The sequence below is a fragment of the Staurois parvus genome, unplaced genomic scaffold (genome assembly GCF_062004578.1).
Source record: "Staurois parvus isolate SC_StPar_1 unplaced genomic scaffold, SC_StPar_1.0 ptg000202l, whole genome shotgun sequence".
Classification (NCBI taxonomy): domain Eukaryota; kingdom Metazoa; phylum Chordata; class Amphibia; order Anura; family Ranidae; genus Staurois; species Staurois parvus.
In genome coordinates this window covers 6,257,577-6,285,206 of record NW_028317998.1, presented here as the reverse complement: position 1 = coordinate 6,285,206, position 27,630 = coordinate 6,257,577, and the positions used below count along the sequence as shown (strand labels likewise).

At 44.1% G+C, this 27,630-nt stretch overlaps 1 pseudogene; it reads right to left on the bottom strand.

Moving 5' to 3' along the window:
• Positions 1-518: 518 nt before the first annotated feature.
• Positions 519-12,356, bottom strand: LOC149461462 (uncharacterized; annotated as a pseudogene).
• Between the last annotated feature and the right edge of the window lie 15,274 nt (positions 12,357-27,630).

Sequence of the window (27,630 nt, the reverse complement as noted above, 5' to 3'; positions counted from 1 at the left end):
TTTGTTCAATAAAATTTGAATTGTACTTTTAATAGTTGATAACATGAGAATTATGCTGACTGTTATTTACATCAATTATTTAGGTAAATGAGAAAAATATAATTTGCATAATAATTTGGAACACGGTGTATATATATATATATATATATATACACACACTATATTGCCAAAAGTATTGGGACAGCCCTCCAAATCATTGGATTCAAGTGTCTCAATCACCCCCATGGCCACAGGTGTATAAAATCAAGCACCTAGGCATGCAGACTGCTTCTACAAACATTTGTGAAAGAATGAGTTGCTCTCAGGAGCTCAGTGAATTGAAGTGTGGTACCGTGATAGGTTGGCACATATCACCTATCCTTGCTACTAAATATTCCACAGTTAACTTTTAGTGGTATTATAACAAAGTGGAAGCAACTGGGAACAACAGATAATCAGCCACAAAGTGGTAGGCCACGTAAAATGACAGAGCGGGGTAAATTAAAATAAAAAAAATAAAATACATAATTCAAAATTAATTAATAATCACTAATAAAGCAATTCAAATCTAATTCAACATTTATACCATTAGGGGTCAGAGCATCAGTCAAATATATCCATCTAGTTTCATACTTAGATAGTTCTCTTATTCTGTTTGACCTGCGCCACATACGAGGAATGGAATCTATTCCCCAGAATTTTATACAGGAAGGATCTCGATTATGATATTTTCTAAAGTGCATGGACACACTATGGTGTTTATAACCTTTCATTATATTTTTCAAATGTTCTAGAATTCTAATTCTCAAATTTCGTTTTGTCCGGCCTATATATATAAGACCACACGGACATTCTAAAGCATACACCACATGAGTGGACTCACATGTGATAAAAGTGGCTATATCAAACTCCCTTCCATTGGATTTAGAATGGCATTTAGTAAGACCACTAAACTTATTAGTAACTAAGCGGCAAGCTGGACATTTTTTACATGAATAGAACCTTTTCTATCCCAAAACATACCCAACTGTTTAGGTGGATCCAAGATCTTTTTCACCACTTTATCCCCAATAGTGGGGGCCTTCCTATTAATGAATATGGGTTTATCTGGAATAATGGTTCCTAATATTCTATCCATTTTTAATATATGCCAATGTTTATTGAAAATATGTTCCACATCTCTATATTGTGCATGAAAATTAGATATGAAACCCCATTGATGTTTATCATTCAGTTCTAATTTAGGTTTATTCCCAAGAAGTTGATCTCTGGCTATATTAAATACTTCATTCACTGTTTTCTGAAGACACTCCTGATTATACCCTTTATCGATAAATCTATCTACAATAGTTGCAGATTGGGCTAAAAAATCATTATCCTGACAACAATTCCTCCTAAGTCATCTAATTTGACCATTTGGAATATTTTTAAGCTATAATGGGTGATGGCCACTAAACCATGGGAGATAGCTTTATGTTGGATTTTATATATGTTTGATATACACTGATATATGTTTTTTGGCACATAGCTGCACTTTATTTGGTGGCAGTTTAATTTAATTTATTTTATTTTATTTATCTTTGTTATATGACACTTATATATTGTTATAGTTGAAGGTTGAGAGCGCTGTTTTGTGGGTCTTTTCATACTTTTTACATATAATTTAATTTATTTAAAAATAGCAGTTCTAATTGAATCATCTATCAAAAAAAACAGAGTTTTTTGATATGAGTGTGTTTTCATTGCCTAATAAAAAACTCTTCAAACATACTACACTATCAGAGTTTCTTTGGAGCTGGCTGCACCACTGAGCCCCCTCTTTTAAGGTGGAGTTCGAGTGTGGGTATAGGCGCCCTGCATCGATGAGTCCCTCATTGGTTATTTGAATACTTATCACTGAATGCTTGATGACCTTCTGCTGGCTGGATGGAGGACCACAGCTGCTAGAACCAATTTGCTGATTACCTGCCGTGCTGATGGTCTGTCAGATGATCCTTACACCTTCAGTTCCTGAGCACGAGGAGTAGTCTGACAACTCAAATGCGCAGTCTTATGTGCGTTCTGGTTAGTGCATATTATATATCCACCTAAGAGCATGGAATCCACAGTATTTGCACCTATCATTGGGACTATTGTCACGTCGCAGGAGATGGCATTATTTATCACTATAAGCACTTTATCCAACACCACTATTATTATATATTTTGGATTCAATTTTATTTTCAATATCAGTTTATGCCACTTTTAATCATTTGTTTTTATATTCATCTTAGAGCTGCATTTTCTATATTATTCTAAACAATAACCTACTACGCTGGCACAATTTTTGGAATAAGTGACTTACGCTATATCTTACACTTACAGTGGTACTCTCAAAAACAATTGAGCGCTATCTGTGATACTTTTTTTATTTGTACTAACATGCAATTTTTCAGGATAGGCTTTTGCAGTGTTTTTCCCTTGATTAAGGTCAAAGCAGTACTAATGCACAACATGTTAGCAGAGTGTTATTAAGACAATCTCTAAGAAGGGGAAAAAAACACAAACAAACATAAACAGCTATGGTAATTAAGTTTGGATAGCTGGTGAGATAAGGCACAGAGAGGGCTATGGAAATGGAGGGGGGAGTTGTAGAAGTTATAGTAGTCATAAAAATGTTGAATATTGATTTAGGAAGCTGAGGTCTACATTTATACCATGATCTTTTGTGTCAAATAGAATTATCATTCTTAGTTCACAGGTTTTCCTTTCCTGAGCAGTTTTAAAGTTCCTTTTATGAACCAAAACATTCAGGTCTTCCATAATGTGGACAGGTTGTGAGAAATGTTGTCCCACAGCTGTGCAGAAATCCTCTTCCTTATGATCTTTAATGGTGTGTCTATGCTATTTGTGTTTATAATTTTTGTTCTGTCTCACCAAAGTAAGATGCTTGGCTATATTTTTTGCATTGGATGAGATATAAATTCTGGAGGTACAGCAGTATGATCCTGTGATATTTAACCACCCTAGAGGTATTATCAAGTGTAGCTCGGGGTAAAGTTTCAGCACCACAAGCGGTAACCCCGAGCTACACTCGGGAATACCTTGCAGCGTTGCTCCGGGATCTGTTCTTCACTTACCTTGTCCTTGGCTCCCGCGATGTCCCCCCTGCAGCATCCCTGGCCATCTCCTCCAGCCGATGCTGACATCTGTCTTCCGGGTTCCGTTCCCTGCGACGTCAGGATGTACAGGGGAGGTAACCGGTGGAAAATTGAAAAATGTAAAAAAGTGACATTCACTAAATACACTAAAATCACATAGTATAACATTACTGTGTCAAATCATTTCACATACATTTTGTCCCTAGTGCTTTGTCCTGTGCTCTGCTTGAATTTTTACTGTTCTTTCTGCCTGGAAACTGAGAAATGTCCATGGCATCCAAAAAGCGTCCCTTTAGGTCAAAAGCAGATTTAGACCAGCTAGAGAGCAGCGATAGTAAATTAGAACCACTTGCAGAATTGAGTGATAATGATTTTGTGGGGAAATTTGTCATCAGACACTGAAGATGATTTTGCAACTTGGCTTAGTGATGTGCGACTTGGCGCTCTATTTCAAATTTGAGTGTTTTTGGTTTGATTACATTATTGAATTAAATTTATTATTATATTTTTTTTAATGATTATTTATTATATTATAATTTATGTTTTTGTGTTTCAAATTTTATCATACCCGGGATGTTTACTAGACTTTTGTTCAGACCGATTTCAGTGTGGTTATTCCTAAAAATTACAGGTCTACAATAAAAAAACAAAATATTTCCATGCAAAAAAATGTACCGCTTTGAGCACAGAAATACTGACATAATCAGACCGCTAGGGAGGTTTAGGTCCTTTCTGTGTGTGTGATACTAAATGTTTCCTGAAAGATATTTGGTCCAGGGGTTCACATGTCTTTTCAAACAGGGGTAGATTATCATTCAGGATGGTCGAGAGTTTCTCATTGATCATTATCCAGGAGAGTTTGGTCTTAATAATGTCAAATGAAATAGTGAAGGACTTCCCCAACCTAGCTATTGCAATAAGGGCAGTGTCAGGAATGGACTTACCATTAGTGGTGGGACTCATCTGCCGTGTGGGCTGTAGTACCAGGGCTGGCCAGCGGGTGCTCTCAGCAACCAGAAGCTCATTCCTGCAATCAGCCATCACCTGAGGCTGATTGCAGGAGGTGTATTTAAGGAATGGCCAGACCTGCAGTCAGTGCCTTGGTGTATGTTTGCCATGAGCCCCTGTACCTGCATCCTGTCTGCTTCCTGCCTGATCCTGATTCTGCTTTGATCCTGAACGAACTCCGCCTGTCCTGACCTCGGCTATTCCTGACCACTCTTCTGCTCGCTCCTGGTACCCTGTTTGCCCGTTTGCTACCGACCCGGCCTGCCCGACTACGTTTGATTGTATATATGGTTATCTGTTGGAGGTTGGGTTGTTTGCACTGTGTTATGTTTACCTTGCACTGCGTTTGTGTTGTTTAGTCTTAATAAATTGTCTTATTTACACTATACCTGAAGCCTGAGTTTCCCTGTGTCAGTCCACACACCTCTGGTCATACCCGGAGCCCTGACAGGCAGCTATGAACACAAATAAGAACAGCTTCCTCACATGTCTCTGAGACTCTAAACTGGGTTGGCCCAATAAAGCTTGTTGTTTTTTTTTTTTAAGATTTGTTCCTATAATGAAGTATATATATCCATATACACGGATCCAAAATCTTTGAACTTTAGGGCAATCCAATCAAAGATGGAGGAACTAGCCTTCCTGGCCACAACCTCTAAAACACAGTGATGAGGCTTTGGGAATGTAAGAGGCCAACCTTGTCAGGACCGTATACCATCTGAGTAAGACTTTACTAATAACAATTTTTATTGGTTTTCATGCAAGTACAAACAGTACAGTAAAAGAGTATATGGGAAAGAAAATAAACATAACAGAGATATACATCGATGGCAAAACTACAAAGGGTCAGGATCAGTTGAATCATATAATAACAGTGTGGAAATTATCAGGGCCTTTTATTTTAGGTCGGCATAGAGGAAGTGAAGGAATCCCACGGGCACCAAATCATCTCAAACACAGCAAACGAACAACCATGTAATGCAGTCAAATATTCCATCTGTCTTACATCAGCAATAATTTTGTACAAAGTCTGCAATGAAGGGGGAGTAGAAGATAACCAACACATAGGAATGCTTCTCCTGGCTGCGGTCAGAACATATACAGCAAGTTTTCTGGATGGTTTAGGTAGACCCGGGAATGGTAAACCCAGCAAAAAATGTAATGGGTCAAGTGGGAGAGAGATATGTAACAACGATTGCAACAAGGAGCGGACCTCTTCCCAAAAAGGAATAATGGAGCCGCATGTCCAAAAAATATGATAGAGAGAACCCAGGTCTCTACTACAGCACCAGCAGACAGGAGAAGCACTCGGATTATAAGCATGGAGAACTTCAGGTGTTTTGTACCATAACATCATGATCTTGTATATATTTTCCTTAAAAACCACACAGACAGAAGATCTAGGTGCATTTTCCCAAATTTTCTTCCACGTTAATAAATCAATATCACATTGTACAAATTGAGACCACCTACGCATGTAGAGGTGAGTGTCATTGGCTAAAGGGGGGGCATCCATAAGAAGCTTATGAGTATTAGAGATAATACCCCTTTGATGGGGACCCTGCATACATAAACGTTCGAAGGGAGTAGGCTTCCCCAGAATCAATAAGGGTGATAAGGTAGAAAAAAAGTGGCGTATTTGAAGGTAAATATAAAAATGTTGGGGAGGTAAAAGAGCTTTTTTCTGAAGATCCGCGAATGAGCATAACTTACGAGTCACCGGGTGAATCAAGTGACGCAGTTGAAAAAGGTCAGCTACTACCCAGAGGGACATCCGGGATATGGCCATATTGTCTGGAAGGTTAGGATTATAGAGAAAATTTGTCAGTGGGTTGCATAATAGTATGTTATTATATCCGGCGCCCCCAATCCCCCCCTAGTGCGCGGAGAGAGCAAAACAGAACGTGCAATCCTGTGCCGCTTGTTATGCCAAATGAAATGCAAGAAAGATTTTTGAAGGGAGTGCAGTTTGGACATAGGAACGGGGATGGGGAGGGTTGCAAACAAATATAAAAGTTTTGGTAACACGGTCATTTTTAATACATTAATGCGTCCGAGAAAAGAGATGGGCAGGGCATCCCAGTGTTTCAGAGAGTGAAAAATTGCTATAAATAGTGGAGGGAAATTGGCTTCATATATGGATTGGTAAGAAGAAGTAAGATTAGTACCTAAATATTTTAAAGAATGGGTGCACCACCGGTAGGGAAAGGCTTCCTGAAGTGAAGATAAAACGGCAGGTGGGACATGTATTGGGAGTGCCTCAGTTTTGGACGTGTTGACTTTGTAGCCTGATATAGCCCCAAATTGTTTCAGGGTCTTATGCATAATTGGTAAGGAGGTATGGGGACACATAAGTGTAAGGAGGATGTCATCAGCAAACAACGATAATTTGTACTCATGGGAATGGGATTGTATCCCGCGAATATCTGGATTCGACCTGATGGCGATAGCTAGTGGTTCCAGACAAAGAATGAACAGCAAAGGAGAGAGTGGGCAACCCTGACGTGTGCCATTTGACATCCGAAAGGGGAGTGAAAGAAAAGAAGCTAATCTGACCTGCGAAAAGGGGGACGAATAAAGGGCCTTCAAGGCTGCTACAAATGGGCCCCTAAAACCAAATTTCTCCAAGACCCTGAACATGTAAGGCCAACTTAAACGGTCGAAAGCTTTTTGAGCATCTAAGCTCAATAACACAGTAGGGGTGGAGGATCGATTAACCAAGTCAATCAGATCAATGGATCTCCTGGTGTTATCTGCAGCATGTCTGGCAGGTACAAAGCCCACTTGGTCCCTATGTATGAGTTTGGAAATAATTCTGGACAATCGATTGGCCAAAATTTTAGTGAAAATCTTGTAGTCGGAATTGAGTAGGGCAATGGAGCGGTAGTTGTCCACAATAGAATGATCTTTATCGGGTTTAGGGATAACCGAGATATATGCCCGGGAGAAATCAGTCTGGGGTGTGATCCCCTTGAAAAGATCTCGATAAAAAGAGAGGAGATGAGGGGCCAGGATACCAATAAAGGATTTATAGTAGGAGTAAGGCAGTCCGTCCAGACCCGGGGCTTTACGAGAGGGGAGATGTTTAATTGTGTCCAATAATTCCTCTAGCGTAATATCAGCATTAAGGGTAGCAATGTCTGAGGATGATAGTCTCGGAAGTGACAGGGGGTCAAAAAAACGATCAAACGATGACTGTGTGAGGGGTGGATGAAGATCTGGGGACAGACAATTATACAGTTTCTCATAAAATGAGCCAAAAAGGGTTGCCATGACCCGGGGGTCATAGGTAGGGTTTCCATTTGGTTGCATTAAAAGATCAGGTAACGCAGAACACGACTGAGCTTTGAGTCGATTGACCAACATACGATGGGGCTTGTTAGAAAATTTGTAAAATTTCTGCTTAATCCACAAGAGGGATTGTGCAGTCTTATTGAAGTCGAGAACTTTAATTCGGTCCCGTAGAGATGTTACCCTCCGGAGTCCAGAAATGGACGGCTTGGCCAACAACCGTCGCTCCGCCAAAACCAGTTGATGTATGAGAGAGGCTCTAGCACTCGCCGAAGACTTTTTTAAGCGAGAACCCATAGAAATACAGAGTCCTCGAAAGACTGCCTTGTGGGCCTCCCACAGAGTTGAGGAAGAGCTTACGGAGCCAACATTGTGGGCAAAATAGGTGTCAAGTCCCTGGGACAACTCATCTCTAAGATGATCTGTGGAAAGAAAAGTCTCATTAAGGCGCCAATGACATGGTTTGAGAATGACCGGAGGAAATAAAAGGTTTAAAGTCAGAGAGGCATGGTCAGACCAAGTGATGGGATTGATTTCGGAAGAAACCAGGAGCGGAAGCAGTGGGGCAGAGATAAAAAAGTGATCTAGGCGGGAGAAACTACGGTGAGGGGTGGAGTAGAAAGTGAATTGTTTATGGAGGGGATGTTTAATCCGCCAAGCGTCAAAGAGACGATGTTCCCTTATCAATCTACGAAAAGATTTTGAAGAGGAGCATTGCCGCTTCGAGGGGGTGGACTCAAAAAGGGACTTCCTGTCTTTATGGGGGGAAAAAATCAAATTGAAATCCCCTCCAACAATCACCTGCGAAGTGGAGATGGAATCTAGGTTAGCGAGTGTTTGGGAAAGGAATTGCAATTGACCCGTATTTGGGGCGTATAAATTCAACAAAACAAGGGGAGTGTCACCAAGCATACAGTTCAAAATAATGAAGCGACCCTGGTGGTCAACCTTGGAGGAAACAACCCGAAGGGAGCAGTGTGACCCAATCAAAATTGCCACCCCGGCCTTCCCGGAGGGATCAAAGGCTGAATAAGCTTGGGAAAAAAATCTCGAGGCAAAACGAAAAGAGCCAGTTGATTTGAAATGGGTCTCTTGTACAAAAATAATGTCTGCTCCTGAGGATCGAAATTCCCTCAAAGCCATCCACCGTTTTTGAATGGAGTTAAGGCCCTTGACATTGTATGACAAAAACCTCAAAGCCATTATAAAATAACAACGATTGAAGTACTTGTAGTAGAATGAAAAATGATTGAAATACCATCGATGTAGAAGAATAAAACACAAAAATCATAAAACAATCAGATAACACAAAAAAAAGAAAAACATAATAAAAAACAGATATCCACAAGGATATAAACTTGGGAACGTCAAATAAGCCCAAGTCGTCTAGGCCAGTGGCTAGACAAAATCGGGGGCAGCACGACATCCGACTCAACAGGGGGGTCACCCAACCCGGCCAGAAGAAACAAAAGCAAAAAGAGCACCCAGCAAGGGTTTGGCCAGTCAGGAGAACAAAACCGGTATAGAACCCATGTATAGAGCAGGGGAGAGGGATCAACACCATATTCACCACAGATGATCACCCCAGAGAATCATCAGGCAGGCGGATCTCCTGGTCGAGAGGAACGTGGACGTTGCGGGGTGCGCAAGAGTCTCTTCCGATCTCTGCGGACCGGTGTCCAGATCTTGTTGGGAGTGATGGAGGGACGAGAAGGAGTAGGAGGCAATGAGGACACATCATCCGACAGAGGAGGAAGACCCAGCTGTTTCAGAAAAAAGTCCGCCTCATGAAGATCCCGGAGAACAACTTGGGTATTATCCTTAGAGACAACCAGCTTGAAGGGAAACCCCCAACGATACAGGACTCGGTGTTGCTGGAGGTGTGTGGTGATCGGCTTCAGAGCACGCCATTTGGCAAGAGTAAGCGGAGAAAGGTCGCAGAAGAGCTGGAGTCTGTCACCTTTGAATTCCAAAGAAGATGTTTGTCGAGCCGCTAATAGTAAGGCTTCTTTACTTTGAAAGTAGTGTAAGCGTACTATAACGTCTCGTGGTCTGGTGCCCTCAACAGGTTTAGGGCCCAGAGAGCGATGAGCCCTATCCATTCGCCAATCTGTCTCTGGAACCTTTGGTGCAGTTGCGATGAAGAAGGACAGTAGGTGGCGGTGTAGTTGTGCGCAGTGATAGATTCGGACATACCGCGAATACGGATATTTTGGCGCCGTTCCCTGTTTTCCAGGTCCTCTTGTTGGAGCTGCATCTGGGACATGGAGTGTTTCAGATATGCGTTATCTTCCTCAAGGACATGAACGTATTGCACCAATTCATCAAATTTATTTTCCAATTTATCCGTGCGGTCTCCAATTTGGGTTATTTCCCCTCTGAGATCTATAGCCAATTTACCAACTTCAGCGGCAATAGAGGCGGTAATGTTGCGCAAAAAGACCTGCAGCTTATCGTCCAATGCGGAGACTGTGAGTGCAGATGATGTAGCCTGCTGAGGATTTTGGCTGGGGGCTGGAAGATACCCTGGTGTAGGGTGGTCCATGTCCCCTCCTTCTGTGGCTTGTGAGTCAGAATCCTCCATATGAGGAGGAATCAGAGCAGAGGCTGTCAGTTACTCTGATTTGGAGCAAGGTGCAGTACCCTCTGCGGCCACTGGGGGTCCGGGATCGTTTCTCGGACTCCTGTCACAACTTGAGGCCGGGGATTGCGGCCTAGAGAGAAACCGCCGAAGCGGCGAGGGCCGCGGGTCCTGTGGGTGCGGGGAGGGGGGCTTCCAGCGCCCTATTTTCCCCATGGACACCTCCCCTTAATGCCGTGCCGGGTGCTTTGACTATGTGACTCACCCAAAGCGGCGGGATCGCCGTGGAGCGGAGCGGGTGAGTCACTATTTGGCCGGGGATGAGCGGAGCTCAGCAAGCAGCGTCCACCATCATCCCTGGTCGCGCATGCGCCCTCCTGAGTAAGACTTTATAGTTAGCATATATGATAAATATTTTATTATATGATTGGCAAGCTCATCCCATCAGGTTATACCAATCATCTAGTTCTACATCCATATTCAGGTAATTTTCCCACGTAAGCATGTACTGTTGTTTGATGGGTTGTGACCTTAACATAGAATATTTAATAGTAATTAAACCAGATTATTTGTCAGAAGGTCTACATAAAGCTTCAAAGGCAGTCTGACTAGAGCTATATCCTTGACATTGCAAGGATTTTATAAACTGAGTTAACTGTGTAAAGTGGTATAGTTCTACATCTGGAAATGTATGCTTTTCTCGCAAAATGTGGAGCAAAAGAACACTCCCACAAGTACAGAGGTCAGCAATCCATTGGCATGTCTTATTTGTCCAGCTTTTGAATGGTGCGGGGGTGAGACTCGGGGTGAAAGATGGATTAGTTAGTATTGGAGCTCAATGAGCAAGAAAAAGTAGGGCACAAAACAACCGGCTAGCCTTGGATAGCAGTCACATCAGTTGCCTAGGTGACCTAGGGGATGGGGTCGTGGTTCTACTGACATCCTAATCAAATGTTTTCTCTTCAGCTGCATTAAAATTGATGTAAACCTTAACTATTGCTCTGTATTTTCATAAACTATTGCCATTTTTCCATAAAACACTGTTTCCACCATTTTAATCAATTTTTGCATTTCAGTGCTGCTGGTCTAAACCAGGCTTTTTGAATCAACTTTATGACCACATTTACATGCTCCAACTTCCAGTCTCTGCTATTGATTAATTTACTGAGAGTGACAACAACACACCATACATGTACAATGAGTGTTGGCTTTTAGTCTCAACCAGCAGCACATGTAATGGGGACACAAAGCAGGAACACAGCTATGAGATAGTTGTCATCCTCACAGGAAAAGCAAGAACATAGTTCTCCATGGCAATAAGATCAGGTATTCTTTTAATGAAAGCTTCATATTTGAAAAGATTGAAAACAACTTTTGAAATGATTTCAACTAGTTAAATCATATACAAAATTTTAATGGTTGGATTTAGGTCTACTTTAGGTCCACTTAGAAGGTAACATTAGTAGAACTGTATTTAGGCTGTCATATTTGCTGCTTACATATGTGTACTGGGATTATTGCCTAGAAAAGAACACTCTTTACTCTTTCCTAAGAGAAAGCCCGTGAAGACCCCCTTTAAATAAAAATTTAAAATGTGTGTGTCTCTAAGCAAAACCATACCTTCGGTAAACAATGTCTAGATGGTTCTGGTTGGACCTGTCCTGTAACTGCTTTTCTCACAGTACTCTCTTGGTTATTTTGCTGACTTTGTTACTGAATCAGCCAGTGCTTTGTGTCGCAATCGTGCACACAAGAGCCAGACACGGGCCCTCATTTTGTTAAGAATTCTTCATGTTATCCCCTCATTCCCCCTCCCTCAGGAATGCAGTCAGTGTACGTTGCTGAGGTCAAGAAGCCTGAGCTGCCTTTATACAATCCTCTTCCCAAATAAGGCAATTGGCTTGCTGTTGTAAGAAGACACTAACTGATTTTGTGTAGAAAAAGGCTGTTATGCTTTGTGTGTGTGTGAGAGAAATAGAGATATCCCTGCTTTTACCATCACTAGCAGAGAGAGAGAAAGCAAAGTCTCCTGCGATGAATCAACGAAACTAGCAGTCGAGACACAGAAAGCATCCTTGCGCTCATAGGACTGGAAACTGCTTAACCCAAGGCGGATTGGCAAGTATTTATCTACCTAAACTTCTTTCTGTTATTTGTTTGCTGTGCTGTTGTTCTCTGTATATTTTTATATATATATATATATATATATATATATATATATATATATATATATATATATGTTACATCTTTTTCTGTAAATATTTCTACTGCACCGTCTTGACCTTTTAGTAATAAATCCTACTTTCTGAAAGTGTTGAACTGTTTCTAAAGCTCGTTTTTGCAACTTACGAATTCATGCCGCTGAAGAACACTACTATGAGTGTTTAACCCTCTGTATAACCTGTCTGCGGTGATAGTGGTATACCGACGATTAACCAATCATCCTAGTGTATTGCTGGTATTCCCGAGTTTCCTCTTACTCTATACAAAAAGGAGGTGGTGGCAGTGTGAAGGGTTAATTGTGTAATTAACCTGACCCAGTAACAATCGCATTCAGGCTGCCGGTACATTGATTGGTGGCCCATGAGCTGGAAAATCGTTGTGCAGGGTGCAGCTGGGTGTGGCATTGTTACGCACGTGACATTGCGGTTTTAGATTGGCTAGTCCTTTGGTCACGAGTTTGGTGAGAAGGTCAGGGGTCTGACGCCGCGATCGTCACACTTTGAGTAAATGAAACATTGGTAATGCAAAAGGAATGCTACAGTATTTGAAAATTTGATTTCCCTTAATAACAAACCAGTGATAAAGGTTTTTGGAACCATAACCCTGGTATCTCACTTAAACTATGGCTTGATTGACTTTGATTCACAAGATTTTATGAATTTTAAGATATAATTAACTTTGAAAATTCATGATGGCTTATTATAAACCACCTTAGCTTTCATTTCAGTTAATGACAAAATCATTCTGGCTTCTATATTGCAGCCTAGGTTCTACTAAATATTGCAAAAGATCATTTTAGTTGCAGCAAATCAAGCCCCAGAATATAATTTTTAAAGTATGTATTTTAAAATGATAATGATTATCTCAGTATGTTATGAATGTTACATTTTACAATTTGGATGCTGTTTTTATACAATTTTTTTCCTTTTTTTTTTAATAAATTCTACTAGCATCTGTACATAGCAATTTAGTGCATTGCCATATAGCAGTTACTAGTGGAGAAGAAAGACTTTAGTTGACTGGTGACTAAGGAGAGGACTAATTACAGACATCTATTCCCTCCTCACTACACCTAAATCCTCACTACCTCCCCCCCACCATCTCCGCAGATGGGAGACGGACCTTGGCCGACCACTGGACCCTGAGGACTGGAACCTTATCTGGTCCAATACTAAATCCTCATCACAAAATGTAGTAGCCCTAGAAACAAACTATAAAGTATTGACTCGTTGGTACCTGTTCCCAGGGAGGATTGCTAAATACACCCCAAATTGCGGTGGCGGGAACTTTTTATCATATCTGGTGGGCTTGTCCGGTAGCCCAAGCTTTCTGGACAGACATTTTTCATATTTTATCTAGGCTCAGCGCAAAGCCACTCACACCCGACCCGACAGTTGCACTTCTAAACTTATGCCCTCATGGCATCACTAAACCACAATTCAAACTCCTCCTAGAAGTCACCACGACCGCCAAGCAGATAATAGCCAAGTCATGGAAATCGCCCTCCTTATGCACAGGAGCAGTCAAAAACAAGGTCACACAGGCTATGATCCATGCTAAAATCGAAGCTACCATCCTAGATAATATCCCTAAATTGATGGTGATCTGGAACCCATGGGTGGAATGCTTCCTTCCACCTAACTTCGACGATTCCCTCCTCCTGCTCTGATCTAACTATCTTCACTGCCTTGTTACTCCATCAATCTGTCCTCCACTATCCTCAGTCTCGAACCACCCACAGGATCCTAGGAGTCACACACTACCCTATCACCCCTCTATCCTCCTCCTAACCTCTCTCCCTTCTTACCCCCACCACCTTTCTACCCCCCCTCTTCTCACTCACAATAGTTCTCTTTTTTTTTTTCCCAACACCCCCACCTGAACCTAGGGAGAACACCCCTACAACGACTTTACACTAAACCAACATATGAGTCAAAATACTTGCATACAACAATACCTTCTCTCGGTCATCTAACCTGCAACTTTTTGTATTTTGTATCTTGGTGCCTTTCTCCCCTCCCTTGTTTGGACGCCATATCTGTATTCACAAATTGCATTGTACAAATGCTTATGGATTGTCCCATGCCTATGTTCCCTCCCCTTGAAAACAATAAAAATTTTGAACAAGAAAAAAATCTGATAAAAACCAGTGTGGGCCCCCCAAACCATACCAGGCCATTTTAAGGGGAACCCTTGGCTAAATTTAAAAATAAAAAAACAGTGTGAGGTCTCCCCAAAATCCATACCAGACAGGTCAGGAAAGAGGGGGATGAGCGAGTGCCCCCTTCTCTTGAACCTTATATGTCCACATGCCTTGCCATGTTAGGCCACTTAAGGTCTGGTATGGATTTTTTTTAGGGGGATCCCCATGCCATTTTTTTTATTCTGGCATGAGGTTCCCCTTAAAATCCATATCAGACCTAAAGGGCCTGGTAGGAACTGGGAGGGAAAAATTTTATTGCAATAGGTTTGTTTAAATTCAGTTTTATATATTGTTTAGATTTCTCCTCCTATTACTTTTTTAAATGAGACCTTATTTTCTTGTTTAAGCACTGCATGGTTTAATGGACTTAAAATGATGTCATTACATAAAATTTGATTTATTTTGCATATTCTACAACATTTTTCACTACATTGTTTGTTGGATAGAGTTTTATGAATTTGCATTTACTGCTATGAATTATTTTATTTTTTATATATTTATTGATGTATTGATTTAATGCACTCATTTTTATTTGTATAAATTATTTTTTATGGTATGAATTATTAATTTTGTATATATTTAATTATGGGTAGTGCTGTATGGTATATAAAGTTATTTAAAGTTTTTAAACATAATTCAGATATTTATACAGCTGCTTCAGTTGAGGGGGTTTAGGGAAAGGACAGACATTTTTGTAGTTATTTTTCAATTAGCCATGTGAATCTTTAAACGCTCAATGAAGTGCCAAGCAAATAAAAAAAGTAGCAATTTCCTGTGCACATAATTGCACAAAGGAAAACAAGTTTTCAATGCTAAATGAAAAACAATAGTTTACTGAGTTCAGATTATTGCAAGTCAAAGGCCTGGTACACTGCAAAATATACAATGTAATATTTTTATGTTCTTGTGGGGTTTTCTTAGTTTTCTGTTACTTGGCAAGTTGAATCCCTTTCTGGCTTCTAATATTATGTGAATTTTCACTGTGATTACCCAGCAGAAATATGACTAATACAAGCATCTAGAATGTGTTTAACTAATTTAAACTAAAAGTTCAGCTGGGTTTTAGGGCTAGTTCACAAAACACATCCAAAATGCATAGAAAGTAGGTTACAAGGTGAAAGGATCTAGATAACCTCCATTTTGTAGATGTACGCCATTTTAAGTATTAAGTTAGCTTTTTGCAGATATATTAGAAGCTTAATGAAACTGTTTTAGTTGTTCAAGGATGTATCAACAGAAGCTAACATGACCCTGACAATGTCTTTGTCTGGTTGTTTCTCAGAAAGTTAGCCAAAACAATTTGTACCAAGAAATGTATATGTCATGTTTCATGTAGTTAGCTCATGATGGAAATTTACAAGTTACAGTTTTGAAACTCGCTCCCCCCCTCCCTTATTATTTCTGTATTCTATATAATCTTACTAATGTCTAATAAACTTTGAACATCTCTGAACATAAGCTGCTGTTATTTCCGTGTTCAAGGGGTGTTCCCTGAATTCTGCTGATAAACCAGGAATCTCTCCACAGACCGGGGGTCTCTGAGGGGATAATGAAAATCATCCTTTCACAAGGTTTTCAGTAGTGTAGTTCACACCAGTGTTTGCAGTTCCGGTGTGCTCCAGTTCCAGAAACAAATTAGAACATGCTGCATTTTTCCTGCACGGAACTGTACTGGAACATGGCAAAGTGTCTCAAAAACATAAAAAAATGCAACGGAGCCCAGTACAGTGAAAAAAAATTCATCTGAAACGTATCCGGAAACGCATCAAAAATGCATTCAAAAATGCACCAGAACACATTAAAAAACATGGATCTGGAGTGTGGTTTTGTGGTGTGAACTAGCCCTTAAACCTCATATAATGTCAGTTTGTATAAAAATGTTTAACCCATGCTAAATATAAACATAAATCCAATATAGTCCTTGCAAATAGAATTACCAAGAAAAGTATTATGGATTGTTGCACATTTCAGAGAACTCATTTAGTTGATTTGGATAATCTATACTGTACATGTAAAAAATGTGTAACGTAGAAACAGTAAGAGCACACAAACACAAACATCTTTTTTACATATAGACTATCCACCTGATTTAAAGGATTTTCAAAGATCCACAATACACAGTGTGGGAATTTTAGCAGAGTGCTGATAACTAGAGATGAGCGAATCGAAGTATCCAAAGTGGAATTCGAGTCGAATATCTGAAAAATTTCGATTCGTGCCGAATCCGAAAAATAGCCTAATTCGGACGCGCGAATTGAAATTTTTCAGAAAATGGCGGCTGACATGTGCGGCGACGGAGCGGGGATGTCTGGGAAGGCGCGCAGACAAGGCGCGCTGACCCATAATGCATGCCTCAACTACATGTGATCGCATCAGCCTATCAGCAGCCAGCCAGCCAGCACTGTGTAATGGTCGAGCTATAAATAGCGGCCATTTTGGAATTCTTCATTTGCCTGCAGTTATTGAACAGAGGCAGACCGCTCTGTACTAGGGACAGGGACAGAGTTAGGGCCACAGAAACGATAATTGGGGACAGAGAAAAGTTACTTAGGGACAGAGAACCATTACTCAGGGACACAGACTTGTTAATGAGGGCCACAGAATCGTTATTTAGGGACAAAGAAACGCTAGTTAGGGCCACAGAATTCATAATCAGGGACAGACAGAATTGTTACTCAGTGCCAGAGAATTGTTACTTAGGGCCACAGAAACGTTATTAGGGCCACAGAATTGTTACTCAGGGACAGACAGAATTGTTACTGAGTGCCAGAGAATTGTTACTCAGGGACAGACAGAATTGTTACTGAGTGCCAGAGAATTGTTACTTAGGGCCACAGAAACTTTAATTAGGGCCACAGAATTTTTACTCAGGGACAGACAGAATTGTTACTGAGTGCCAGAGAATTGTTACTCAGGGACAGACAGAATTGTTACTGAGTGCCAGAGAATTGTTACTCAGGGCCACAGAAACTTTACTTAGGGCCACAGAATTTTTACTCAGGGACAGACAGAATTGTTACTGAGTGCCAGAGAATTGTTACTCAGGGACAGACAGAATTGTTACTGAGTGCCAGAGAATTGTTACTTAGGGCCACAGAAACTTTACTTAGGGCCACAGAATTGTTACTCGCACAGACACAGAATTGTTACTCGCACAGACACAGAATTGTTACTGAAGGCCACAGAACTGTTACTTAGGGCCACAGAATTGTTACTCGCACAGACACAGAATTGTTACTCGCACAGACACAGAACTGTTACTGAGGGCCACAGAACTGTTACTTAGGGACAAAGAAACGCTAGTTAGGGCCACAGAATTCATACTCAGGGACAGACAGAATTGTTACGGAGTGCAAGAGAATTGTTACTCAGGGACAGACAGAATTGTTACGGAGTGCCAGAGAATTGTTACTCAGGGACAGACAGAATTGTTACTGAGTGCCAGAGAATTGTTACTTAGGGCCACAGAAACTTTAATTAGGGCCACAGAATTTTTACTCAGGGACAGACAGAATTGTTACTGAGTGCCAGAGAATTGTTACTCAGGGACAGACAGAATTGTTACCGAGTGCCAGAGAATTGTTACTCAGGGACAGACAGAATTGTTAATGAGTGCCAGAGAATTGTTACTTAGGGCCACAGAAACTTTAATTAGGGCCACAGAATTTTTACTCAGGGACAGACAGAATTGTTACTGAGTGCCAGAGAATTGTTACTCAGGGACAGACAGAATTGTTACCGAGTGCCAGAGAATTTTTACTCAGGGACAGACAGAATTGTTACTGAGTGCCAGAGAATTGTTACTCAGGGACAGAGAGAATTGTTACTGAGTGCCAGAGAATTGTTACTTAGGGCCACAGAAACTTTAATTAGGGCCACAGAATTTTTACTCAGGGACAGACAGAATTGTTACTGAGTGCCAGAGAATTGTTACTCAGGGACAGACAGAATTGTTACCGAGTGCCAGAGAATTGTTACTCAGGGACAGACAGAATTGTTACTGAGTGCCAGAGAATTGTTACTTAGGGCCACAGAAACTTTAATTAGGGCCACAGAATTTTTACTCAGGGACAGACAGAATTGTTACTGAGTGCCAGAGAATTGTTACTCAGGGACAGACAGAATTGTTACGGAGTGCCAGAGAATTGTTACTCAGGGCCACAGAAACTTTACTTAGGGCCACAGAATTTTTACTCAGGGACAGACAGAATTGTTACTGAGTGCCAGAGAATTGTTACTCAGGGACAGACAGAATTGTTACTGAGTGCCAGAGAATTGTTACTCAGGGACAGACAGAATTGTTACTGAGTGCCAGATAATTGTTACTCAGGGCCCCAGAAACTTTACTTAGGGCCACAGAATTTTTACTCAGGGACAGACAGAATTGTTACTGAGTGCCAGAGAATTGTTACTCAGGGACAGACAGAATTGTTACTGAGTGCCAGAGAATTGTTACTTAGGGCCACAGAAACTTTAATTAGGGCCACAGAATTTTTACTCAGGGACAGACAGAATTGTTACTGAGTGCCAGAGAATTGTTACTCAGGGACAGACAGAATTGTTACGGAGTGCCAGAGAATTGTTACTCAGGGACAGACAGAATTGTTACTGAGTGCCAGAGAATTGTTACTTAGGGCCACAGAAACTTTAATTAGGGCCAGAGAATTTTTACTCAGGGACAGACAGAATTGTTACTGAGTGCCAGAGAATTGTTACTCAGGGACAGACAGAATTGTTACCGAGTGCCAGAGAATTGTTACTCAGGGACAGACAGAATTGTTACTGAGTGCCAGAGAATTGTTACTTAGGGCCACAGAAACTTTAATTAGGGCCACAGAATTTTTACTCAGGGACAGACAGAATTGTTACGGAGTGCCAGAGAATTGTTACTCAGGGACAGACAGAATTGTTACGGAGTGCCAGAGAATTGTTACTCAGGGCCACAGAAACTTTACTTAGGGCCACAGAATTTTTACTCAGGGACAGACAGAATTGTTACTGAGTGCCAGAGAATTGTTACTCAGGGACAGACAGAATTGTTACCGAGTGCCAGAGAATTGTTACTCAGGGCCACAGAAACTTTACTTAGGGCCACAGAATTTTTACTCAGGGACAGACAGAATTGTTACTGAGTGCCAGAGAATTGTTACTCAGGGACAGACAGAATTGTTACGGAGTGCCAGAGAATTGTTACTCAGGGACAGACAGAATTGTTACTGAGTGCCAGAGAATTGTTACTCAGGGACAGACAGAATTGTTACCGAGTGCCAGAGAATTGTTACTCAGGGACAGACAGAATTGTTACTGAGTGCCAGAGAATTGTTACTTAGGGCCACAGAAACTTTAATTAGGGCCACAGAATTTTTACTCAGGGACAGACAGAATTGTTACGGAGTGCCAGAGAATTGTTACTCAGGGACAGACAGAATTGTTACGGAGTGCCAGAGAATTGTTACTCAGGGCCACAGAAACTTTACTTAGGGCCACAGAATTTTTACTCAGGGACAGACAGAATTGTTACTGAGTGCCAGAGAATTGTTACTCAGGGACAGACAGAATTGTTACGGAGTGCCAGAGAATTGTTACTCAGGGACAGACAGAATTGTTACTGAGTGCCAGAGAATTGTTACTTAGGGCCACAGAAACTTTAATTAGGGCCACAGAATTTTTACTCAGGGACAGACAGAATTGTTACTGAGTGCCAGAGAATTGTTACTCAGGGACAGACAGAATTGTTACCGAGTGCCAGAGAATTGTTACTCAGGGACAGACAGAATTGTTACTGAGTGCCAGAGAATTGTTACTTAGGGCCACAGAAACTTTAATTAGGGCCACAGAATTTTTACTCAGGGACAGACAGAATTGTTACTGAGTGCCAGAGAATTGTTACTCAGGGACAGACAGAATTGTTACGGAGTGCCAGAGAATTGTTACTCAGGGACAGACAGAATTGTTACTGAGTGCCAGAGAATTGTTACTTAGGGCCACAGAAACTTTAATTAGGGCCACAGAATTTTTACTCAGGGACAGACAGAATTGTTACTGAGTGCCAGAGAATTGTTACTCAGGGACAGACAGAATTGTTACCGAGTGCCAGAGAATTGTTACTCAGGGACAGACAGAATTGTTACTGAGTGCCAGAGAATTGTTACTTAGGGCCACAGAAACTTTAATTATGGCCACAGAATTTTTACTCAGGGACAGACAGAATTGTTACGGAGTGCCAGAGAATTGTTACTCAGGGACAGACAGAATTGTTACGGAGTGCCAGAGAATTGTTACTCAGGGCCACAGAAACTTTACTTAGGGCCACAGAATTTTTACTCAGGGACAGACAGAATTGTTACTGAGTGCCAGAGAATTGTTACTCAGGGACAGACAGAATTGTTACGGAGTGCCAGAGAATTGTTACTCAGGGACAGACAGAATTGTTACTGAGTGCCAGAGAATTGTTACTTAGGGCCACAGAAACTTTAATTAGGGCCAGAGAATTTTTACTCAGGGACAGACAGAATTGTTACTGAGTGCCAGAGAATTGTTACTCAGGGACAGACAGAATTGTTACCGAGTGCCAGAGAATTGTTACTCAGGGACAGACAGAATTGTTACTGAGTGCCAGAGAATTGTTACTTAGGGCCACAGAAACTTTAATTAGGGCCACAGAATTTTTACTCAGGGACAGACAGAATTGTTACTGAGTGCCAGAGAATTGTTACTCAGGGACAGACAGAATTGTTACGGAGTGCCAGAGAATTGTTACTCAGGGCCACAGAAACTTTACTTAGGGCCAGAGAATTTTTACTCAGGGACAGACAGAATTGTTACTGAGTGCCAGAGAATTGTTACTCAGGGACAGACAGAATTGTTACGGAGTGCCAGAGAATTGTTACTCAGGGACAGACAGAATTGTTACTGAGTGCCAGAGAATTGTTACTTAGGGCCACAGAAACTTTAATTAGGGCCACAGAATTTTTACTCAGGGACAGACAGAATTGTTACTGAGTGCCAGAGAATTGTTACTCAGGGACAGACAGAATTGTTACCGAGTGCCAGAGAATTGTTACTCAGGGACAGACAGAATTGTTACTGAGTGCCAGAGAATTGTTACTTAGGGCCACAGAAACTTTAATTAGGGCCACAGAATTTTTACTCAGGGACAGACAGAATTGTTACTGAGTGCCAGAGAATTGTTACTCAGGGACAGACAGAATTGTTACGGAGTGCCAGAGAATTGTTACTCAGGGCCACAGAAACTTTACTTAGGGCCAGAGAATTTTTACTCAGGGACAGACAGAATTGTTACTGAGTGCCAGAGAATTGTTACTCAGGGACAGACAGAATTGTTACGGAGTGCCAGATAATTGTTACTCAGGGCCCCAGAAACTTTACTTAGGGCCACAGAATTTTTACTCAGGGACAGACAGAATTGTTACTGAGTGCCAGAGAATTGTTACTCAGGGACAGACAGAATTGTTACTGAGTGCCAGAGAATTGTTACTTAGGGCCACAGAATTGTTACTCGCACAGACACAGAATTGTTACTCGCACAGACACAGAATTGTTACTGAGGGCCACAGAACTGTTACTTGGGGCCACAGAAACGTTAATCAGGGACACAGAATTGTTACTGAGGGCCACAGAACTGTTACTTAGGGCCACAGAATTGTTACTCGCACAGACACAGAATTGTTACTCAGGGACACAGAATTGTTACTCAGGGACACATAATCGTTTAATTAAAGAGTATGTCAGACAACATGCAGAGGAGTGGCAGAGGAGGCAATGTTTTAGGAGCGAGCAGACGTGGCAGCAGAGGAAGGGGTCGAGGCAGCACTATTCGCAGCCAGAGGCCAGTGCTCCCGGTGTCATCCAGCGGTCGTGTCTCCACCGACAACCCTGCCGTCGTCGATTGGTTGGCTCGGTCGTCTTCCTCTTCCCAGGTCACCTCTGACACCTACAGCCAACGGTCGGTGGGTACGTCAGACACAACCGTTAGTTGGCATGGCCCGGGACCAAGCCCACTGAAATCACGTGTCCTCTACCTGCCCCTGTCCTTTGGTGTTCCCTCACCAAGCGAAGTATCGCATGCTGTGGGCTCAGCCCCACTGTACAGTGAGGAAGAGCTAACAGAGGGCGGTCAGGAACGGGGGGAGACATCCGCCTTTTCAGCAGCCAGGCGAAGAAGTAGTGGCGAGGAGAGTGGCTCGGTAGCCGGTCTAGAGACAGGTCTGTCTCCTGACCCAGACGCAGCCGAGGGGGCTAGTAGTGAGGCGGAGACCCTACTTGATGATGAGAAGGTTGATCGCACTTGGCAGCCTCGTCGTCATCAGGCAATTTCTTCCGCATCATCAGGAGAAGAGGGTGGCAGCTTGGCAGCGAGCAAAACAGTCGGTGGGTTGCCCAGGAGACAGCAGCAGGGTCGCAGCAGTGTCAGTGGAGCCAAACGGCCACGGAGTAGAGCACCAGCTCCACTGCAGCCTACCACCACGGCCAGTAGTGGTGCCGGTGTGCACGGAGGAAGCAGCAGTCAGCCAGTGAGGAGTATCGGGGGCAAAGTTTCCTACTCGGCGGTGTGGCAATTTTTCGTCAAGCCGCCCGAGGAAGTAAACGTAGCCGTATGTCGACTATGTGGCCAGAAAGTCAAGCGTGGCCAGGGGGCCCATGTTGGGACTACAGCGTTGCGGCAGCATATGCAGCGTCGCCATTTGGTGGCCTGGGAAAACCGTGATAAAGATACGGCGGTTCTGCCCGCCCCAGCCCCCGCTCCATCACCCGCTCCGTTACTTGCTCCGTCACCCGACGTCAATCGCCCTCCATCAGCCAGTCAAGGCTCCAACACCTCTGCTGAGGGGAGTTGTCGCTCGTTGGCATCTTCCGCTCGTTCAGATGCTCCTTCTCCTGCTACTCCTCTTCACGGATTCCGTCAGCAGTCTTTCTTGGAATCCGTTTCCAAGAGACAACAGTTTGCGAGCACGCACCCGACGGTGCAAAAGCTGAACGTCCTCCTGTCCAAGTTGCTGGTGCTGCAGTCCCTCCCTTTCCAAGTGGTGGACTCAGCACCTTTCAGAGAAATGATGGCTTGTGCCGCGCCGCGGTGGAGAGTGCCAAGCCGTCATTTCTTCGCCAAAAAGGCAGTGCCAGCCCTGCATTCACATGTAGAAGACATGGTGGGCCAGTCTTTGAGCATGTCGGTCTCTGCCAAAGTGCACGGCAGCGCCGACGTGTGGAGCTGTAACTACGGTCAGGGACAGTACATGTCATTTACGGCCCACTGGGTGAACGTGGTGCCGTCACAGCCGCACCAGCAACTTGGACAGGTCACGCCGCTTTTGCCTCCACGTTTGCACGTCCTTGGTCCGGCAAAGATGTCCGCCTCTACCACCTCTTCTTCCGCCGTGTCCTCAGCCGCCACCCCCGTGCCAAGTCCCATTACCCGACCGGCATATCACATGTGCAGGGCGCAACGGTGTCACGCTGTTCTGCACCTGGTATGCCTTGGCGAACGTAGTCACACAGGGGAGGAACTTCTGAGTGTAATGAACAGAGAAATCGACAGATGGCTGTCTCCGCGCAAACTGAAAATCGGAACCATGTTGACCGACAACGGAAAGAACATGGTGTCTGCTCTGCGTCAAGGAAGGTTGTGCCATGCGCCATGCATGGCTCACGTGTTCAATCTGGTTGTCAAGCGGTTCTTAAAATCCACCATCCCACTGCAAGACATCCTTAAAATGTCACGTAAACTTTGCATGCATTTCAGCCATTCCTACACCGCAAAGCACACCCTCCTTGAGCTGCAGCGGCAGAACGGAATTCCACAGCATCGCCTGATCTGCGACGTTGCAACAAGGTGGAATTCAACCCTACACATGTTAGACCGCCTTTACGAACAGCGAAAGGCCATCACCGATTTCCTGATGTTACAAGCGGATAAAGGTACTCCCCTGTGTAACTTAGATGTCAGCCATTGGCAGCTCATGCGTGACACCTGCCGCTTGCTCAGGCCCTTTGAGTAGGCCACGCTATTCGTGAGTCGGCAGGACTATGGGATGAACGACGTCATTCCTCTGTTGCACGTCCTTGAACAAATGCTGTTAACAATGGCTGGTCAGGGTGCGGTAGACGTGGCGCACAGATCTCAACGCCACATGACCCCTGTGGGGGCAGGACAGGAAGAAGAGGAGGAGGTAGAGGAGGACATTTGTGCTCAGGAATTATTGAGTGAAATGGGTGGTTTTTCCACTCAGCGGACAGGAGTGGAGGAGCAGGAGCATCTGGTAGAGGAGGAGGAGGAGGAGACAGAGGACCCAGACGCACCGTGGCAGTATGCTGTGGAGATGGAGGCAGGGAGTCCCTCGCATTCCTTGGCACAAATGGCCCATAGCATGCTCGGTTGCTTGCGTAGCGACAGCCGAATAATAACCATCAGACAGAGGGATGACTTTTGGCTGTCCACCTTGTTGGACCCTCGCTACCGTTCCAAAATGGTGGCCTTTTTCACACCTGCTGAGAGGGAGGCCAAAATAACGTACTATAAAAACCACCTATTTAGTCAGTTGGTCTCTGCCTTTGTGCGCCAACGTCCATCCTCAGACACTGTGGGCCCTGTGCGCTCGCGTTCCGCTGCCATGGCAGCAGGGGAGGGGTGGGGTGGTAGGAGCAGTGGCAGCTCCACCAGCAGCAGCTGCCTCAGTCTGCAGTCGATGATGAGTAGCTTTCTTCACCAGCGCAGTGAGGAAACTACTAACCAGCCGCAGCAGCAGCATCAGGTGGACCTGGAGCAGGACCTCAAACAACAGGCTTGGGCCTACTTGGACAGCACCCTGCCAACCGAGGTAGACAATCCCCTTGACTACTGGGCAACGAAACTTGACCTTTGGCCCCAACTAGCTGAATTTGCCCTTGAAAGGCTGTCATGCCCAGCCAGTAGCGTGGCATCGGAGCGCGTGTTTAGTGCGGCAGGAGGTATTGTAACTCCGCGGAGGACACGACTGTCCACCCAAAGTGTGGAGAGACTCACGTTTGTGAAAATGAATCAGGCGTGGATTAGTCTGGATTTCAAACCACCAGTTCCTGACACAACTGACTAAATCCGCCATGAATCATGCCTCAAACATGTGCCACTTTGAGGTCTCCTCACACACTGCTGGTGTGTAGAATTTTTTGACATAGGGTGCTGGCAGATTATGGGCCTCCTATAGCTGCTGCCAGGCCCCTAATCTGCCATAGGCCCCTATATACCGCTTCCTCATGCTGCTGCCAGGTCCAGAGTCTCTCATGCCATGTGCCACTTTCAGGTCTCCTCACACTGCTGGTGTGTTGAATTTTTTGACATAGGGTGCTGGCAGATTATGGGCCTCCCATAGCTGCTGCCAGGCCCCTAATCTGCCATGGGCCCCTATATACCGCCTCCTCATGCTGCTGCCAGGTCCACAGTGTCTCATGCCATGTGCAACTTTCAGGTCTCCTCACACTGCTGGTGTGTTGAATTTTTTTACATAGGGTGCTGGCAGATTATGGGCCTCCTATAGCTGCTGCCAGGCCCCTAATCTGCCATAGGCCCCTATATACCGCTTCCTCATGCTGCTGCCAGGTCCAGAGTCTGTCATGGGTCCCTGTACGGCCTCCCATTGCTGCTGTCTCCATCGCCACACTCTGCCATGTGCCACTTTCAGGTCTCCTCACACTGCTGGTGTGTTGAATTTTTTGACATAGGGTGCTGGCAGATTATGGGCCTCCTATAGCTGCTGCCAGGCCCCTAATCTGCCATAGGCCCCTATATACCGCCTCCTCATGCTGCTGCCAGGTCCAGAGTCTCTCATGCCATGTGCCACTTTCAGGTCTCCTCACACTGCTGGTGTGTAGAATTTTTTTGACATAGGGTGCTGGCAGATTAAGGGCCTCCCATAGCTGCTGCCAGGCCCCTAATCTGCCATGGGCCCCTATATACCGCCTCCTCATGCTGCTGCCAGGTCCAGAGTCTGTCATGGGTCCCTGTACGGCCTCCCATTGCTGCTGTCTCCATCGCCACACTCTGCCATGTGCCACTTTCAGGTCTCCTCACACACTGCTGGTGTGTAGAATTTTTTGACATAGGGTGCTGGCAGATTATGGGCCTCCCATTGCTGCTGCCAGGCCCCTAATCTGCCATAGGCCCCTATATACCGCTTCCTCATGCTGCTGCCAGGTCCAGAGTCTCTCATGCCATGTGCCACTTTCAGGTCTCCTCACACTGCTGGTGTGTAGAATTTTTTGACATAGGGTGCTGGCAGATTAAGGGCCTCCCATAGCTGCTGCCAGGCCCCTAATCTGCCATAGGCCCCTATATACCGCCTCCTCATGCTGCTGCCAGGTCCAGAGTCTGTCATGGGTCCCTGTACGGCCTCCCATTGCTGCTGTCTCCATCGCCACACTCTGCCATGTGCCACTTTCAGGTCTCCTCACACTGCTGGTGTGTTGAATTTTTTGACATAGGGTGCTGGCAGATTATGGGCCTCCTATAGCTGCTGCCAGGCCCCTAATCTGCCATGGGCCCCTATATACCGCCTCCTCATGCTGCTGCCAGGTCCAGAGTCTGTCATGGGTCCCTGTACGGCCTCCCATTGCTGCTGTCTCCATCGCCACACTCTGCCATGTGCCACTTTCAGGTCTCCTCACACTGCTGGTGTGTTGAATTTTTTGACATAGGGTGCTGGCAGATTATGGGCCTCCTATAGCTGCTGCCAGGCCCCTAATCTGCCATGGGCCCCTATATACCGCCTCCTCATGCTGCTGCCAGGTCCAGAGTCTCTCATGGGTCCCTGTACGGCCTCCCATTGCTGCTGTCTCCATCGCCACACTCTGCCATGTGCCACTTTCAGGTCTCCTCACACACTGCTGGTGTGTAGAATTTTTTGACATAGGGTGCTGGCAGATTAAGGGCCTCCCATAGCTGCTGCCAGGCCCCTAATCTGCCATAGGCCCCTATATACCGCCTCCTCATGCTGCTGCCAGGTCCAGAGTCTGTCATGGGTCCCTGTACGGCCTCCCATTGCTGCTGTCTCCATCGCCACACTCTGCCATGTGCCACTTTCAGGTCTCCTCACACTGCTGGTGTGTTGAATTTTTTGACATAGGGTGCTGGCAGATTATGGGCCTCCTATAGCTGCTGCCAGGCCCCTAATCTGCCATAGGCCCCTATATACCGCCTCCTCATGCTGCTGCCA